Source organism: Topomyia yanbarensis, chromosome 3, assembly GCF_030247195.1.
Source record: "Topomyia yanbarensis strain Yona2022 chromosome 3, ASM3024719v1, whole genome shotgun sequence".
Taxonomy (NCBI): domain Eukaryota; kingdom Metazoa; phylum Arthropoda; class Insecta; order Diptera; family Culicidae; genus Topomyia; species Topomyia yanbarensis.
In genome coordinates this window covers 174,954,696-174,971,099 of record NC_080672.1, presented here as the reverse complement: position 1 = coordinate 174,971,099, position 16,404 = coordinate 174,954,696, and the positions used below count along the sequence as shown (strand labels likewise).

The window sequence follows — 16,404 nt, the reverse complement described above, 5'->3', positions numbered from 1 at the left end:
CAGAACAGGAACTACACAAAGCGGTATTTAGCGAGTGTCAAGCAATATACTGTGAAAATTTCAGAACGATCAAAAATCATTTGTTCGACTTACATTTCAGTCCAGCTGAAAAATGTGGTTTCGACAGAAACGCGGTTCAAATTTTCAATACTCTCAGGATATACAAAAGGCCATATTTTCCATTATTTGATTGTTGAAAACAAAGCGAAGATATTTGTACCAATGTATATGTATACGCAGCCCATCGATTGCAGGCCTTTCTAATAAAATTAAACCTGGCTCGTTACCCTATTTGTTGGATGCACTCAAATGATGCTCTACTACCTCCTGTTAGGTTGTACGTTGAGTAATACCACTTGGAAAGTTGATAAAATATATATCGTCATTTACAGACATGCCCATCATGTGAACAAGCTTTTATCGTTTCTTTCACCCTTTCTTCCTTGGCGAATTAAAGTATTAGCGCTAAAAGTACTTTATTGCAGTCATGCCTTTTATGTAACAACCAACCACTTACAAGACATTGGTGGAAAGCAGACTTCGATGGTATCATAACTGACCAAATCAATCGGGGAAAACATTTTTTTTTGCACAGATGTAACGTGTCATGTTGTCCATCCGCTAGATGTGCGTATTGAAAATGGTTGGCAGCTGTTGGTATTGACCCCTTCAAAATTGGTCGGACGAACTAAGCTATGAAAATAATGCAATGAATTTCCCTCGGCGTTTTGTGCACCAATATTTCAGATTGGTAAATTCGTTGAAAAATGTGGTTTCTCTTAAATTTGCGCGATTGACTTCAACGAACAACTGAACGAAATTACGAGCTTTGATTTATTTGTTGTTCAAAAAGCATTGTTTCTTTAAATTCAAGCAATTTTGCAGTGTATGAAAATCTATACTTCAACCGATACCGAATTGTGGTAAGGGGTTACACCACTGTAAGATTTAAAATAAAACGTTATTTTTTAGGTTTAAAATGTCCTTTAGGATCATAAAAATGAGGAGGCCACAAAAATATTTGAATGTTAAATTTTTCAATTTTGCGAAGCGCCTCTTATGTATAACTCATGCCTAATTTGAACGCGTTTTTGTCGAATCCATTTTTGAGCTGACAGAAAATGTAACTCAAACAAATTCCCTTTGTTATAAGTTAAAATACTGCCCTAGCTCTTTCATACTGCTTTTCAAACTCGATGGCGTTGATGGCTTGCTGAAAGTCTTCGGGACAAAAAAAATCCAGCTGCTTTCCTAGATCCTTAAGAACAAATTACGGTGGCATAAGACTAGCTTGTATATAAAATTATAAAGGAAAATTTAAAAAAAAAATCAAAAATTCATGAAAAGAAAAACTAATTCGATTTTTCTTTACTCCAATCTTTTTTCTGGATAAACCTTTTAAGGTTTCTTAGCAACTGTCCAATGCTTATTTGGTTGCAGAAATTAACCACAATACATTTTTGGTACCCAAATTCGAAGCGTGTATTAGCATAGGCCTGTTTAGTCAAGGCATGTTTCGGCTTCACTGTGTCTTATCAGCGTAAACAGAACTTCAGCTGGGACGGGACACTACGTTTAACCAGTCGTTTGATTGAAACACAAAGTGTGTTTTAGTTTTAGGGATCATCAAGCCGGCGCTAATCTTTTCTGACAAAAAGTTAGTGTCGGTTTCTGATGAGACGAAGTCGAAACGCACCAATGGCTTTAATAAGTTGAGATTTGTGTCTTTCATGTACAAAGACTGGTTTAAGCAAAAAAATTTCGCCTTGGTGAGAAATTTCGGTGTTTACCCAATTTTTCTCCTAGGGTAAAATATTGAATAGTATATTATTTATTTGTGTGTTATTAGTAAAAAACTCCTTTTCTTAAGGACATTTCCGACATAGTTGTTTGCAGAGGTTGAAATAGGTGCTCATTTTTACGACAAGCAGTATATCTCACATCGTTTCCATCTTTAGTAGGCAGGGACTGAACATTTCACCTTTCAAGAAATTGTGAAAAGTTGCTGACAATGTAGTAGGGAAGCTGACAATGTAGTAATTTCGCGCCATCAAACCTCGTGATAAATTAAGTTCAAGAAAAACCGTTATTATATTACAATATAGAAATAATTTTGTTATGTTTTGCGGAACCATTAATTATTCGACAGTTTTATATTAGGCGCGAAATTATCATTTCATATTATACCGCGAAAAGTTCAGGTCGGATGCTGCATTGTCCCGAAAACTTGGAGAGCAAACAATGTTACATCACATGCTCGGTTTTCTATTGCTGGTCGAAGTAGGTGAAATATCGCCTATATCTGTTCACGAAACTCTGGTTCCTTGGATTTGATTTCTCTACAATGCTGCTATATAAATAAACTTATGCATATTTGGTAGCAGAACTCTTTTGCGGTACTAAAGTGCGAAGCGTGTTTATACTATCAATTTATTAGAGGACAAACTATATTTTTGAGCGTGTACTTATTTTGGTTTTCTCCTCACAGTAAAATTACATAGTGACGAAATACGCTGAACGATTAAACACAATTAGATTAAAAATCCACACGTTCTGGGTAAAAAATTAGCTGACAAATTATGTTTTCAAAGATGCGCCAGATTTCAAAATTTATAGGACCTACCAAGTTTGTGTCTTTAGAAGATACACTCATAACTACCATACTGTAGGTCACTATAACATCGTAGACACCATCTTTCTATCTAGATCCATTAAAAAGTTTGTAAAACCGCCACCCGAGTGACTGAATTTCTAACTAATATGGTATGATCAAATAAAGCGCTATATGCTATGCGACAACTTTGCCAATGACACAATGACTCTAAAACGAAAAATAAGCGAAAGACGTACCAATTGTGGGTTAACCGCCCCCCCCCCCCCCCCCTGACCACTCCAACCAGATTACGAAAATGCTCGTGAATTGGAAAGTAGTATAGTTTTTCTTTTCAAGACAAAGGAATGAATAAAATAAAGGATATTTTACATTTTTTTGTTAATTTAGGAATGCGGATGTTTTCTCGTTTCCTGTAAAACACGAACATTTTGAACGCCAGCCATTCATTTAGTAATATAAACCATCTATTGTTTAACCCTAATAGCGATACTCCACATATTGGATCCTTAATCAATTTCAATCAAAACAACGACGAAGGGTTTCGATATAGAATTCATTAACCCTCCGGAAGTCGCGCAAATGGCTCACTGAACGAGCACCCGCTGGTGCCCCAAAACAATTTCGCTAGATTTTCAGAGCAGCGTGCACTCAGTGCACTAGCGCGACTGCCGGAAGGTTAAACTTTTCCATTGAAGATATTAATGTTTACAACTTTTCGAACTTATTTCCTACTATGTATTTTATAACACAATTCAACATCAATCAAACAACGGGCGAATCGCACCATCAGTACCGTTGGCAAGTAATCGCATGCGCCATCATCCGAGCAAGTGGAGTGCAAAATGGGCACAGTAGCTATCACTCACTCTTCCACTGAGTGCATTATGTGATACTGCACATTTCCAATTCAACTGTTGATGTACTAATCATGTCCATAGTTGGTCATTGTATAGTAAGTTCAATGTCTGAATAGCAATCGAAAATATGTTTGCAATATGCCTGCACTTAAAGTCGGAAACGTTACTAGCAAATTCCCTTAAATGTAGACAAAACTTTCAAACTACAACGTGAATAAACTATCAATAATAAATCGGGTTATGCAAGGTTCGCTCACGTATGACTCCTGCAAGATGAGAATGCATAATGTCTTTTGGTAAACCTAGTTCCAATGGACCTCAAGTATAACTGACGTTTCATTATTAGTAGGAAGCCATTGGATGTATTTTTGAACTGCAGCAGCAATAAGCATTATTTGACGATGCCCAAACAAATTCCACAGGTTCATTGAGTTATAAATCGCGCTACTTTGCATAGTAACAACCATCACCATCTTCCACACGCTGAATTGATTGGCCACAACGGGTGAACGAGAGTTCAAAAGTGATTTGTTGTTCGTTTGTTGCTGTTGAGCGCTCCATCAAACTTATGGATTAAAAGTGAAATGAAAACTTTCACTGATAATCCATGCTACTACCTTTAGATGCATAGATAAACAGCAACATAGGGTTGCAAGTACATCAACCATACAATTATGAGGGTGAACGTATGAAGTACAGCTCCGGGGAAGTAGTAAGAAACACGTGAATTTGAATAAAAACATAGATTCCATTGAGGGAAATGAATCGCCTTGTACTGCTAAAAGAAGAGAGGCATTTCTCAGGCATTATTTTTTGCATTATCGCCCCAATCATCAGCCGAGGTTATCACGCATAGTGTGCAATTAATAATAACTTTATTACCGAACACTGAGAAAGCAACATTTTGACCAAATTTGTAGATGCGGACGCTTTGGCACGGAGTAGCGCGAGATTACATCATGAGAGTTCACTGACTAATTCAGAAAATCACACGGAATATATTCAAAATAAAATCATGGACGGAAATATTGAACTTCTTGTCCATAGTGTATGGACGCAGTAAAAGCACGTTATGCGCGGATGAAGGACTTTCAATTTCATTGATCGTTTGATGTAATTTCCCATGCACTGTTAAGCAACGGGTGATTGAGTACGTTCATCGCGGATCAGTTTTTCTTGTTGTTAAGATTACTCATAAATTTTATTGTTTCAATGGTATCTAGCATAAATATTCCATTATTAATTCCTATGTTCATTTATAAGGCAATCATCGCTTTAACAGCTTCACATTTAAAGCCCGTTATATTGAAAATTTGGGTTTTTTTCATATTACTGTAGCACCTCTAGTTGTAGTAGTTTTTTAACTAATGGAAAATGAAACTTGATTTGGTTCAGAAGGATTTTTTATTTAATGAAGAAAATTTATTCATGACGCGTGCAAAAATTATCGAAGATGGAGTACGAGAGACGTGAGCAAATTCTGCACACCCGCATTAAGGGGGTATTTCAGCGTAAAAAAAAGTACTTTTTTGCGAATTTTTTGGAACTTTGCGTGAAGCGAATTGATCAAAACTTTTGTACATTATAATGTACCATTTCAATAACATGTTGTAATTTTTCTATACAAAAATGTCGACAAACGACTCAGTGACGAAGCCTGTTGTAAAAAAAACATTATTTGCGGTGTTACCGGCCATTCAAAAACTACTTAACCGATATCTTTCAAACTTTGCATAAACATTCTATGTAAAAATACACAACATTCTATGTAAAAAAAAACCTAAATTGAGTTTTTGAAATAATTTTTCGTTTAAGGGGATGTTTACTCATAGAAAGGCGGAATTTTTCGTGAAAATTAGAAATTTTTATTTCAAATGAGTAAGAAAATTTATCTCAAAAACTCAACGTAGGGTTTAGGCAATTTTTACATAGAATGTGTATACAAAGTTTGAAAGAAATCGGTTAAGTAGTTTTTGAATGGCAGGTAATACCGCAAATCATGATTTTCCAGAGACGTTCTACAAAAAGCTTCATCACCGTGTAGTTTGCCAATATTTTTGCATAGAATATTTACAGCATGTTACTGAAATGATACACTATAACGTACAAAAGTTTTGATCAATTCGCTTCACGCAAAGTTCTAAAAAAATCGTAAAAGTGATATTTTTTCACGCTGAGACCTTTGCACCACCACCTCCTCCCCCTTAAAACACAACGTGAGCAGGAATTATTGCCAAGGTTCTTCAATTCCTAAAACACTCTGTAAATACCGCGCTTGAACATTATATTGCAATTTGGGTCGTAAACGTTTAAGTGGGGCATATTACTAGGAGCGAAGATCATTAGGAACCTCTGGGGTCGTCATATTTAACCAAAAACATCACTGCTGTGTAAAATATAGTGGTAAAAGCGAGAAATTATTCGGTCGATTGAAATTCAAAATACAGATAATGCGTTTAGATGGTCTATTCTCGGTAAACTTTTCGTCGTTTTATAATATACCCGGCTATCTATGTCCTCTTACGAAGACGTGCTAAATGTCAGTATCCCTGACATTGCTACCTTTCCCAAAAAGCTCCTAACAACGTTACATACTATGCTATATTTCTCCCAAGCGGAAAAATCGGCTTAACAGAACTTCACGTTCGGCAAACACATTGAATCTAGCGTCAATCCGGTGCTCAATTATTCCGGATTCTGATGAAACGAGTTCAAAACGCAAACCATAATTTTACGTTAGTTACATAGTGAAACAAATTTGAATTTGAATGATTTGAAACAACCTGTTTCTGAATTAGAAGCCACAATTTATAAACTTTCGTAGGTACCTAAGCCACTGTCATCTAAATCGACATAAATGTAACACAAATGAAAAAGTAAGTTCATTGCTCAAAATGTTTAAATGTCCCTAACAGTTTACCGCAATATGTGGAAATTTGATCCAAAACAAAAAGAGGGAGAGAAAAAATAAGGATACAATCAACTTCAATCTTTCTTTATCCGGTATTAGACCAAACAATTCCAACAAAATACCCACGCTCTGCATAAGCTTATAGAGCGAGTCAAAGGGCGCAACAGTACAACGACACCACGCGAAGAAAAGTAGAATTGAATAGAGTCCATAAACATCACTGCACACTAGGAAACAGGTGCAAATTAGCGAGACAAAATTAATAGCTCCCTGACCATGGGTTCTAAAAATTTGGGATAGTCGGGTAGGATTGCCAAAAATATATAAACCTTCTTTTTAATACGTCAGTTTGTTCCCAATTTTATCGCACAGATGACACTTGAAGCTAGCTATTTGACGGTAAGTTCAAGAGACTTTGTGAAACTTTTTTATCTGAGAATAGCAACTAACATGCATAATTTTTTATTTTGCCAATCAAAGTTTTTCAGATCTGAACATTGAATTTTTGGGTGAAATACGGTATGCAAAAAACAACAAAATCTTTATTTGAATAATCGTACTAGGAATGTGCAAATGAAAAGTTTTACGACTAAAGTTGACCGGCTGAACATCGCGATCACCCCAAGCCAAATCAAACAACAAGGATTTCAGGACCGTAACCCCGCTAATTATAATTTTTTGTTTTTTGAAAACAAAGGTTAGTAACTATGTTCACTGTACAGATGTAACTCCAATCGAACTTTTTTACGGTGAGCCATAGAGACTTGGTGTCTTCGATAAAGTTATTGAGCCAAGAATAATGAATAACGTTGTAGAAAGTATACAAATTTCATAGCATACGCATTCTAAGTCTTACACTTTTTCCTCAATAACGGTATCTTGAAATCAGTATGTTGCGAAATGTGATAACTTCGATAGTGTTATTAGTTATTCTTGGATAAATAACTTAGTCGAAGGTATCAAAGCTCTAGGACTCGCCATGAAAAAGTAAGACTCGAGTGACATCTGAACGGCATTGTTGCGAACAAACTATTGGTTTTAAAAAGGCTAAATATTTCTAACAAACTTCACCGAAGAGCCTAAATCCCTAGGACGAAAGCTTAAAGAGATATTAATTTGACCTCGCTAGATGGCATATGTAGCCAACTGTGCACTGTTCGGTAATCGATTCTTTTACGGCTAACCAGATCTAACCAAACGGCGGTAGGAGTGTTTTCAGTTGCTGTGAGAGCTTGGGAAAGAACACGCTAGGTCAGCTTACGCCGATAATTATCTTAATTCCATTTCAATTTTTGTTTTCCGGCTCGCGCAGTTTCCGTTTTCAGTCTTCTCATCGCAGTAACCCTGAAAACTCCACCCAACACCAACGGAGATAGCTTGCACATATACTACACAGCGCCTTTTTTAAACGAAAGAAGCCTATTTTTTCTTTTCTCAGCCAGATATATAAACGGGTACGTATAAATAAACAGTTTTGGCATCTTTTCCATAAGCCACGCTTTACTTATAACAATGCACAGTGGTCCAGATCGCTAATTTAGGAGGAATTTTTACTTTCTGACAAACCTGTATAATTTAGCCGTATCATGTCTTAGGATGAATTTGTGTACTTTAGAAGATGCTTCTTTTTATTGGAATAGTTATTAGGGTGGTTCTAATTTATCTAAAATACGAAAATAAACTTTTTACTGATGAAAGATAGAGCTCCACAGTCTTCCACAAAGTTGTAAAGTAACTTATTTTGAATAAATTTGTTGAACATATTAAAGCTCTATCTCTTTTAGTTTTTGGTATACAAGAAATTTAAAAAAAAAGATTAGGGTGTTCCTGAAAAAAACGTTTTTTTAGTATAACTTTCGTATCTTTTACTTTTTGTTAACACAACCTTTGAACAGCTTATTGAAAACTTCAAGCCGAGTATTTTTCTCCAAGACACCGAAGGTCTAACTTTTTTCTTTAAAAAGTTATGGACACTTTTCGTTAAAAAAATTGCCTATTTCAAGGCTCAATATCGCTGATGCGGGCACCTAAAATTGAATTCTGTTTCCACCACATGAAAGACCATACTTATTAGTATATTTGAGCAAAAATTGGCGAATACGATATTTTTTTAAAATTTGCAATTTAGATTTAAAGTTTGTAGTTTTGCAGGTTCAACGCATTAAAGCATTTACACACATATCGTTGTATTATGAAAAAAGCCACTTTCAAATATCATTCTCTCATCGCAGCAAGCTTTGCATAAGTGAAACGACTGTCAAAAAAGGTTTCTGATTTTATTCGTTTTAAATAAAACTAGTAAATATGGATATTAGTCGAAGAGAGTTGGCGAATTTGCTTATTGCTGGTAAAAAGACAGATGAACTGCTTAAGTTCATTACAAGTAGTAATCCAAATGTAAAATTGAGACTTGTTAATGTTCGAAAGAAATTTTATATTTTGTTAAAACAACCTTTGAACAGCTTTTAGAAAACTTCAATCCACGTTTTTTCATAACTCTGAAAGTCTAACTTTATACTTTCAAAAGTTATGGAAACTTTTCGCTCATAAATAGCCCTTTTTCAAATGTCATTATCTCTGATTGGGGCAAATAAAAGTAAGTTCGGATTGAACCATAGAAAAGAACATACTTTTAAGTATATTTGAGCAAAAATTGGAAAATATTATTTTTTTAAGCATGTAATTTTAAATTTACTAACCAAAGTTTTAAATTTTATCGCATAGCGACATAAAAGAAATTGCCTAAAGCCTTTGTATTTCCTTTTCTGTTTTGCTTACATATCAACAATACAGAATGTGTTCATTAAAAATAATTTGGCTATGACAACAATTTATGATTTATATAAGGAGAATTTATTCAATGCCAATTAATTCAAAAGTAGATGCATTGCATTTTCAGGTATATCCAGCGGTGCTCGTTGAATTCGACGTTTACATTTAAGAGAAATTATAGGATCTGATGAAACAAGAAGTCTCTTGAAAACGTCATCAAGATTGACGAGTCGATCGAATTTGCGTGCGTGGAATTCTCGGAATCTGCGAATACTTTTATTCCTGGTTTCTTGAACTTCTTCACTGCACATACCTACTGGCAGCATGTTATGTTGAATAATGCTTCCTCCATGGACCAGGAGTTTATGCACGGTTGGTGAGAGAGCGTACCAACCATACAGGCGTACATAAAGCAATCGTGTATCTTCGGCGTAACTCCGGTAAGCATCCGCGTTAATTCCCAATTTGCTGTTGATGATTGTTAATAGCACATACATACGTTCTAGCAACATTTCGTCCAACCCGGTTTCTTCTGCAACGACATCTCGGTTTCTGAAAAATTTTCGAGCTGTGTTACCATCGTTAGAATTTCCGCCACCTGGCAAAGGTTCGCTAATACGAAGACCTAAACGGTCACGTAACGCTTGTCGAATTTTTATTTGTCGTTCCTTAAGCTCGCTGGTATTTTTGCCTACGCGCCAACGCGGTTTTGCTAGAGCTAAACGGTAAGCAATATTCAATAGTAACTCCATTGCTCGTATTAATGCATGTAAAGGTGAAAAAACATATAAACTATCCGGTGGATCGCTGGCTTCCAGTAAAGGATCATTCAATCGCTTTCCGGAGCGTTTGCATATATAACACGCTTGAGACGGTGTGCCTGTTACGTCATTCACTACCTTCGTATCAACCATGGAAAATATGAAGCTTGAACTAATCGGAATCTTGCGCATATTAAAATTTACTATAGTCGGGACTAATTCATCGATTTGCTTGTTCATCGCGGCAACTTCATCCTTTGTTAGTTCAGGATTTTCCTTCTTGAAAATTAATTTTACTGGTCGGCACAGGGATACTGAAGATGGAAAATCATTATTCCAAAGAATGCAATCTCTTGACTCATCTTTCCGGCGACTAACTACACGTAAAGGTACTATAGATAGAGCAAATATATGCGAATCGTTATACTCGAATAGTTCTCCATTTTCATCTTCGTCAACGCACATTTGCTTGTATCTATGTTCAAGTGGAAAAGAGACTGTCAGTCAAAGTTTAGAAGAAAAATAATGTTGCCTACCGGGAATGGTTGCTGCTTCCATCGCAGCCCCACTTAAAGATAACAAACGTATTATCCTCAGGATGCAGTGGTAGAACTCCAATATTCAGAAACGAGATGAGTCGTTCCACGGTATGGTTAACAAGAGCTTGAAGGGGAACATACGCACAAGAAGGCTGAACAGAAATTCCTGAAAAAAATTGTTGATTCAGGGACGAATCTTTGAGAATAGTACATACCGATCGGATAGCATAGTTTCTTTTCTTCTACTATTTTATTATACGCGGGATAAATGTCCAAATCCTTCTGCATAACTGAGCTGCGTATGTTTTGGTACTGCGCCTTAGAAAAATCATTTTCACAAATAAATCTAAGTGCCTCCTCCGCAGTAAACGCTTCTGCAATCGGGACAGCCATAGATCCTAAATTCTCTACGGTAGATCTGACGGGACTTTTCGACAATCGTTCGATTTGTCTGCCAACTAAACGGAAACCAGTAGAATTAGCGTTGACGGCTGACGCTAAACCAAGTTCTTCCGTGGAATACTTATCGCGCAACTTTCCTAATCTTTTTATTTTGGCTCTGCGACATATTTCGGAAAATGGTTTCCTCTTTCGGCCTTTACCTTTACCTTCGACTTCGAATCTTAGGTTTCCTTCAAGCCACACAAAATTTTCCAGCTCAAACCGAATTTGCGTGCGCTTACTCCGAATCCACAACCTTCTAAATTCCAACATGAAGATTTTTATTTTCTTCCGAGCACTAACAAGTCTCAATTTTACATTTGGATTACTACTTGTAATGAACTTAAGCAGTTCATCTGTCTTTTTACCAGCAATAAGCAAATTCGCCAACTCTCTTCGACTAATATCCATATTTACTAGTTTTATTTAAAACGAATAAAATCAGAAACCTTTTTTGACAGTCGTTTCACTTATGCAAAGCTTGCTGCGATGAGAGAATGATATTTGAAAGTGGCTTTTTTCATAATACAACGATATGTGTGTAAATGCTTTAATGCGTTGAACCTGCAAAACTACAAACTTTAAATCTAAATTGCAAATTTTAAAAAAATATCGTATTCGCCAATTTTTGCTCAAATATACTAATAAGTATGGTCTTTCATGTGGTGGAAACAGAATTCAATTTTAGGTGCCCGCATCAGCGATATTGAGCCTTGAAATAGGCTATTTTTTTAACGAAAAGTGTCCATAACTTTTTAAAGAAAAAAGTTAGACCTTCGGTGTCTTGGAGAAAAATACTCGGCTTGAAGTTTTCAATAAGCTGTTCAAAGGTTGTGTTAACAAAAAGTAAAAGATACGAAAGTTATACTAAAAAAACGTTTTTTTCAGGAACACCCTAATCTTTTTTTTAAATTTCTTGTATAACAAAAACTAAAAGAGATAGAGCTTTAATATGTTCAACAAATTTATTCAAAATAAGTTACTTTACAACTTTGTGGAAGACTGTGGAGCTCTATCTTTCATCAGTAAAAAGTTTATTTTCGTATTTTAGATAAATTAGAACCACCCTAATAACTATTCCAATAAAAAGAAGCATCTTCTAAAGTACACAAATTCATCCTAAGACATGATACGGCTAAATTATACAGGTTTGTCAGAAAGTAAAAATTCCTCCTAAATTAGCGATCTGGACCACTGTGCAATGTGATGAAATATTGGACAGTGCGATTTACCATCGGAAATCGGTTCCATTCCGATGCTTCCAGAAGCGCTCGACTGACAGTGCAGATCCGATGATGAAACACTGGAACTTTCACACCAATTTTGATGCAGCACCAGTTCCATTGAGTGAAAAAGCGCGGCTATCTGGCCCGCAATTTTCCCTCTCCGGTATGGGAAGAGAGCGGAATAACGATGCTACTGCATTTCTAATTCTACTATGTACATATAATAACTTGGCGCCATACCTTGATTATCAGGTTACCGAAACGCTACGCTGAGATTGTGTGATGTGTGAGACCCAGATGACTAACAAACTGGGACGGGAATCACTATTGTTGTGCCTTTATGTTAAGATGTATTTATGTACATATTAATCGGAATTATGGAAAGATCGGGATAATCTGTAGGATTCACAAAATGGGGTAAATCTTATTTGTCTTTATTCAGAACCCTTTATCTGTTGTCATTCGGATCCGGGCAAATCTTTTATTTATATTATCAAAATGCAGTGTTCAAAGAACATAAAGTTGGGACATTAGGTTTATAAATAGAGTTTTAGTCTTGAGTTTTAGTTAACGATCAGTTAGTCGTGATGTGCACTGATGCTCAGAAACTCCAACGAAATCCTCTAGGTTGCCACTAGCGCGACGTCCGGAATTAAATGAATTGAATTATATCTTCAGATATTCAGTGAAAGACGAACCAGTGTACAAAAGAAGTAAACGTATTGAATAAATTGCGAAACCTTAAACGGTGTGGTTATTATGTTAGCCTTCCATGAAAAACTTTAACATAAATAATTTTCTTTTTGCGCATATTATCTTTCATGCAAACTTCAAAAATGCATATACAAACAATTCGTAAAGTTTCATCCTCAAAGGAAAGGCATTTTTATAGTAGCAGTAATTAAACCGGTAACTAATTTTGTCGTTCGAAACTTTTTAATCAAAAAATCGATCTTTTGTATGTCTAGAATCCAATGCGCCGAAAGAACGAAATTCGCCGAGCTACGTCCTATCATGCGAAATTGCGCTCTCGTGGTAAGAGAATGTTATGATACTCTAAAAACGCAGAGAGCAGTCTAAATACCGACAGCAGGTATCAACTAAAAAAATACTAAACATTTTGTAACAAAGCAACTAAATTAGCGATCCCTGATTTTCGTTTGGATTGCACTTAATAACTTTTGTATCACGCATTTCTTTCGTTGCTATTTTTGAAAGGATTTTTTAATTTTAATAAATTATGCATTTTTAGATAGAACAGACACACGTCCATATATGTGATAAATATTTCATTTTTTGGTTAAAATTTCAAGATGTGATGTGTTTTAAGTGTCCAGATTTTGTCGCGAACAAGTCTTAGGCAATAAAAAATAAAAATAGAAGTATACAATAATTGCCACATCCCCGGCAACGCGACTAGTGTAAGGATTTATCCAATTATGCATAGTATGCACGAGTCAAGATGCCATAAAAGTTTCCAAGTTCCAAGGGTGTCGACCGCTCGACTCGCTGGTTGACAAGGGGCTATCTTGTCGGTAATTTTGCTAAGAACAAAAAATAATGATTGATGGTTTATATATTTTGATATGAAGTGCGCTTGATGCTTCAAATGGTTTCGTTTTTTAGTGTATCATAACTGAAGGTGCGAAATGGAACAGTTTTTAGTCAAAACCGCTGAAAATGTCATAAAAATCAACACAAAAATACTTCTTAAAAATTAAGCAATAAAAAAATAAAAACCTACGTCCTGGAGGAAGCAAATTTTAATATGGTGTGCAAATTTCAGAATAATCAAAAAAAAATTGTTCTAGTTACGTGTTTCCAACCACCGAGCTCAGAAAAAAGTGGTTTTAAAATAAAGTGGTTAAAGCTTTCTATATTTTGACATATCGATTTTAAGACCCTAAAGCATGTCTTAGGTTAAAAATTTTATATCGATCTTTCAGAAATTTTACAGACATTACAGATATTACTATCTACATAAAGATATATTAATTTATGCAGTGCATGTCCACTATTCAGAGCTTCTAATTGAAGCTTCTAATTTTATTTGAAGTTGAAGGGGGTTCAAGTGATAGATAGTGAAGAAAAATTTAATTTTATAATTCAAAATTTATAATTTATTAGCCGTTGTGTGTCCGACGGTGTACCCGGGTACCTTTCTGGGTTTCAATTAATGAAATTCCAATGTATTATCCATAGCTGGAAATTGAAACTTAATGACATCCGAGAACTTCACTAAGTCAAGCTTTTAGGTTAATAATATTGTAGATATAGTAAGGGGAACACTTTTGGGTGTTATGGATTCAGGAACTCATCCATTTTTAGACTTGGTAAAAATGAAACGGGTTAATTCATTCGGTTCCCAGGAATTCGGATTTCCAGAAACATGTTCCAGTGCTGGGATACTATTTGTGAATTTCAAGGGAATACTGGCAATATGGGTATCTAAATTCTTGGAATTGCATCAGCAGGCTGTATCTCGTTGTTCTGGAACCAATAGGTGATTTGACCCCGGAACAGACATTCCGGGGCAGGTTCTCGTGGGGCCGTGAGTGGCCATTTCGAGGTCAAATTGCCATAAGGTTCCGTAACAATAAATAACAGACTTCTGAGGCAATTTGAAGTACAGTGAAGACCCGATTTTATCAGCCCCCGATTTTATCAGCTTTTGACCCGATTTAGTCAGCCTCATATGAAAATTGATAGTTGGTAGTTTGATGGACTCTAGCAGACGAACCAAGTTGAATTAGAGTAAATCCTTTCTTGAGCATATTTTTCTTATCTTAGAGATCCGAAATGCAAAAATTATTTTTTTTTAATTTTGCAGGGGAATTTAAACTAAACAATCAGAAAGGATTATGAGGCTATATTTAGGGACTAAAGAAGAATATTTTAAGAACTTTGGTTTCTTAAAAAGAAAGAAAAATATATGTCCCGATTTTGTCAATGTCCCCGTTTCATCAGCCTCACCAAGGGGCTGATAAAAACGGGTCTAGTACTGGAACATTACTCCGGAAAATCCGGATTGCCAAGAATCAGATACATTCATCCGGTTCAATTTCACAGAATCAAAAAGTGGACAAGTTCCTGAATCCAAAACTTGTAAAAGTGTCCAAAGCGGTTAAAGAAATATATAGTTATGAGCATTTCAATTTGCAGGTACCCGGGTACCCTTGTCGGCCAGTTAAAAGCTGTTTTGTTTTGTTGAACACACAACGGTTAAGCAATCAATTATTCGTGAAAATGTATTCCAATTACGCATACGCCGTACAGCATTTCATTACTTTTTAATTATAATGATCTTTGATTCCAGTTTACTACAAATGGCAGCAGGTTTGTAGTTTTCCTACTATATTTCACGCGCAGATACAGAAGGAAATCGCAATTTTGCAGTTGGCATTTTGATTTTCACCAAGATACTGATTTTTACAAAGTCTTGAATAGACGGTAATCGCAGACGGGACAGACGGAAATCGCCATTTTGAGATTTACTCAAATACTGATTTTAACTAATTTAACCATCAAAACTGGAAGTACTTGCGCCTTTTTGATTATTCCACAAAAAATAACAAACTTTGTTTTATTTTTGTCCAAAAGATAGTGAAAGAGACGATTCCAACGCGAGCTTCGAAAATGTGAGCCTAGTGCAAGCTTCCACGGATATTTTATCGCATTGTACAACGAAAATGTAAATGACAGTTTGATCCAGATGCAATGAACAGCGGATGTTGGATTAAAGCGAAGATTCCGATTCGAATGAGAGCAATAGTTAATAGAAGGCACAAATCTCCTATCAACATGGGGAACGTGCCATTTGAGCCAGACGCTACTGATTCCATAAAGGTTATTGATTTACCTTTCACATTGTGATAGCATTGTACAAAACTTTTACAAAGACAGGATCTTTGTATCTGTTCGGTTTCAACGAATAATTTTCGTATCAAGATGCTTCAATGAAAAATCATATTTTTTCCCATCAGTTACCAGAGTCATGGATACAGTTGGATACAAACGATTCCTAAATCGACATGATGCATTTTACTTCTGCCTTAAATGCATACTGAGTGTCTGTTCGGTTTTACCCGTTAACTTTTGAACGAGTACAAATTTGGTGTTTTTTCATCCATAAACTGCGTAACCATAAAAAGTAAAATATATCATGTTACTGGTAAGAATCTTGTGGAACATTGTGTATTATTAGAGAAAGTTAAAAAATATAATGAAACAAATGATTTTTAGGTCCTTTCTCAAATAACACTGAATATTTCAAAGAATATTAA

At 35.6% G+C, this 16,404-nt stretch overlaps 1 protein-coding gene across 12 annotated transcripts in view; it reads right to left on the bottom strand.

The window, feature by feature from the left end:
* Positions 1-16,404, bottom strand: part of LOC131690615 (unconventional myosin-XVIIIa) — a 253,319-nt gene that overhangs the window by 79,188 nt on the left and 157,727 nt on the right. The gene's annotated exons all lie outside the window — the stretch shown is intronic.